Below are 4,232 nucleotides of genomic sequence, written 5' to 3'. Positions count from 1 at the left end.
AACACTGATATTACTCTCAAAAACAGCTTCCCAGTCTTCTCATAAAAAAACTATATCTGTAACACATCCACACATTCGTGTTTAGTACCTCTTTACAAGGTTGGAATCTCTGGAGGGGGCAAGACTATAGCCACCAGGCTGACTGAAGCCATGTTCCAGATTACCCAACAGTTGTAGCAGCTAGAATACAGTATATGGGGAAAAGAAAGAAAGAAAGAAAGAAAGAAAGAAAGAAAGAAAGAAAGAAAGAAAGAAAGAAAGAAAGAAAGAAAGAAAGAAAGAAAGAAAGAAAGAAAGAAAGAAAGAAAGAAAGAAAGAAAGAAAGAAAGAAAGAAAGAAAGGAAAGAAAGAAAGAAAGAAAGAAAGAAAGAAAGAAAGAAAGAAAGAAAGAAAGAAAGAAAGAAAGAAAGAAAGAAAGAAAGAAAGAAAGAAAGAAAAAGAGAGAAAGAAAGACAAAGAAAGAAAGAGAGAGAAAGAAAGTGAAAGAAAGAGAGAGAAAGAAAGAGAAAGAAAGAGAGAGAGAAAGAGAGAAAGAGAGAGAAAGAGAGAGAGAGAGAGAGAGAGAGAGAGAAAGAGAAAGAGAGAAAGAGAGAGAGAGAGAGAGACTATTTGTAACAGCACAATAGACATATTGCCGTAGCCTCTGGCAAAATCAAACAGTGATGGTGGTGGTGGCTATTTAATGGAGAACACATTTCAATCTGCAAGAATGATGTATTATAGCCTGCTAAACAAGCACACTTTTGGTTGTAACAGGCCTACTAGACAAAAAAGTACAGTAATAAGTTAAAAAGATAAGATTTTTTTTTTCTCTGTATGTGTCTTTAGATATGTACAGAGCAATTTCAGCTAAAGCATGCTACACTGCAATTTGATTCAGAATCATGCAACAATTACTCATGAAAATATGTAAGATAAGTGTCTTTGAAACTTACTTAAAGCATTACTGCAGACATTTCCCTTTCTCCCACTTTAAAACTAATGCTAAATTGCACAATGTCCTACCTACTACCAGCAAGTTTTACCATTTCCCACATTTTCCTCCAGTTCAGGACAAATGAAATGCACTTTCACTCAGCTGACTAGCAGCCACATAGAGCCGAAGAGCTATGGAGATTATGGAAAAGCCATCCAATGTTAATATGCACTGATGGCAGTAAAATGGCAGGAATAGCCATGGAACTGGCCACTCATTTGTGAGAATGCTTAAGTAACCATGAACTCTGAATAGCATGGATTTATGTGGGCTTCTCCCTTTTCCTCCACTCCAGGCTCAAATATCTGCTGCAACTATCAGAATACCCCACTGGCTAAAATATTGCACCTACACTTCTGACCTATGCCATGCTATTCCCTTCGCATTCTACTCCAGGGTTCCTCACTGCTATCCATTTAGTGTCCCCCACTGTGCATGCCTTATACTACTTCCTTTAAACCTTCCATCAATCAACATTATTTGTATTATGTAATATTTTAGTGCAATGCCACCACTATTTCCCCAGTCAGAGCAGGTCAAAGCACTCAGTCCTAATGCAAAACTAAGGGCAAAGACAAAAATTATATATATGTTGTAGTCTGCCAATAGCTTTAACATGCAGTCTGCCAACAGCATTGACACAGAAGATTTATTTTTATTCACACTGAGATATTGTTTTATTACTGGTTAATTCGGCACCGGGCCTTTTGACTGTTTACTTCCTGTAACAGTGAGATATCATTTTTCATTCTGCTGTGAAATTGCACAGCAGCATTATCAGTCGCTGAACAGAGTCGTTTTAATAGGGATATTTCGTTATAAATGGACTTTAAAGTGGTATTAAACCCCAAACCAAAAATGTAATATATTGCAGCTTACCAATCCTTAGATGCAGTGGCTGCATTAGCCATTTTGTTTAGGCTTTTTTCTCCCTCTGTTTGGTGATCTGGCCAATAACATACCTTCTGTATTAGAGTGCCCCCTCTCTGGTTGAAGACATGGATGAGCGAGTTTGGGGTGGAGGAACTTGACTGGCCTTCACAGAGTCTTGACCTCAACCCAATAGAAAACCTTTGGGATGAATTAGAGCGGAAACTGCGAGCCAGGCCATCTTGTCCACATCAGTGCCTAACCTCACAAATGCACTTCTGGAAGAATATTCAAACATTCCAATAGACACATTCCTAAACCTTGTGGACAGCCTTCCCAAAAGAGTTAAAGTTGTTATAGCTGCAAAGGATGGGCCAACTCAATATTGATAAAAATAGATAGATAAATCCGCGCTTAGGACAATATACGAGCTGCAGCCTCTCCCTAATTAGTTCCCCAAGGGGCCCAATTGCTTAGATATGGTAAGTGGTCTGGGAGAAAGAGTAGCGCTACCCTATTATACAATGAAGTATTTGATGGTAGATAGATTACAACCTCTGTTCATTAACCTAAGTGATTATAGGGGCTATCCCCTTGATGTACCTGAATGTGGTCAGACCTCCGCCAATGACCATGTATATGAAAAAACCAAAGAGCAAGTGACAACAGAGGGTTAAAATACTAACCCCCAGTTTGAAAAAATGTGCTTCATGTATTCAAATTAACGTAAACAATATGGTAGTGGCAAGTGTTTCTTTAAATATCAAATAAATTAAGACTTAACCCCAGAGTTCAAAAGTATTGTGACACTTTGCCATCCTAAAATACAATACAAAAGAGTGCTACATATGTTCAGATTAACATAAATACTGTGGGAGTGACAAGTGTTCCTTAAAAAATCAAATAAAATAAAAATTAACCCCAGAGTTCTAAAGTATTGTGACACTATAGCTTCCTATAAAGTGCAAAATTCCCTTTTGGGTAGAAGTATGTGTAATAATTATGAAAAGTCAGTGCCAAAGGTTGCATATGTGAGAAAATAAACAAATGCAAGTTAATTTATTACTTAAATTAAAAAACCAAAACTACTGTGACAATGTGGCGCCCTATTAGGGGAAAACTTCCTTTGACAGTGAAAAAATGTGTCTAATAATTATAAAGTGTCAGTGCCAGATTGTATATGTTAAATTCCTGGGGGAATTAGTGATGTTATCCACAGAATGAGGTTATATTAAGATATCACTCAACCCAAGTCGCATGAGGTTCATGAGACCCCTTAAATTATAAAATGTCCGCAAATGCAGTAAGCTTCTCAGAATATATTGTCCATTTACAAACAAAAGGTGACTAAAGCCAGATGGTGTAGATAGCAAAGTTCAATAAATTATGCAATTTAACAGCCTCAGGAGCATAAAGCAGTGATTTCTGTGCGTATTTCAAACGGTGACTTGAGGTGCTCGCCCCCCCGTGCTCCCCCACTCACCAGAAAGAAACACCCCTGCAGGGGTACCGAGCGATAGAGTGGGTGCCTTTAGGGATGGGTATTGGTCACTCCGATCCTGCTGCTGTTCCACTGATCTGTATGGTACCTCCAGTGGTTGTAGATTAGGCTGTGCGTTCCAAAAACCAGGCTCCTCCACCGCTTGCCAACTATTACTGTTAAACTCTCCAGTAACCCAGAGAAAGAAAAAACAGGGGCTTCCTTTGTGAAGTATGTCCAGTTTATTGGTGCATGTAACAATACCAAAGTCCATACATATAGAAAAGAAGATAAATTGAGTAGTTAGGCAGTGCTGTATGCAAGGATGGGACCAGGAACACAAAGCAAGCGTGCGTCCCACCTTGCGTTCCAGCGTAACACTTCCGGGTATGACGTGTGAACGTTGACTTGGTAACTATACTATACTGTACCGATGTATTGCACAATCAATGTAGCTCATATTATACTTATATGAATGGAACATGTATATGTATATCAACTCCATTTTCATGTTCTCCCCAGCAGACTGATCCTCTGAAGAAGACCCGAATTATAGGGGTTGAAACGCGTCAGATTTAATGTTCATGACATAAAGTATTGCTATGAACTAATGTCTGCTTTTGTATGTTCAGCTAATTATTCTTTTAAATAATTCCCACTGGAGTTCATTGTTTTTAACTCTGATGATATATATTATTATCCAATATAAGTGTTATATTTTTTCATACAACATTGACTACATTTGTTTTTGTGCTGCCTAAAAACCCCAAGGTGGGGAAATCTTCCTTTTTTGTTCTAATTTTTAAGGGGTGAGCAGCAATTCTCTTTTCCCCTCCCTATTGTCCCCTCTATTTTTCTGAAATATATTTGGGTGGTTAAACACCCCTTCCCCAATGACACATGAGA

Source organism: Aquarana catesbeiana, linkage group LG02, assembly GCF_042186555.1.
Source record: "Aquarana catesbeiana isolate 2022-GZ linkage group LG02, ASM4218655v1, whole genome shotgun sequence".
NCBI classification, from domain to species: Eukaryota; Metazoa; Chordata; class Amphibia; order Anura; family Ranidae; genus Aquarana; species Aquarana catesbeiana.
Note: the sequence above shows the minus strand (reverse complement) of the source record.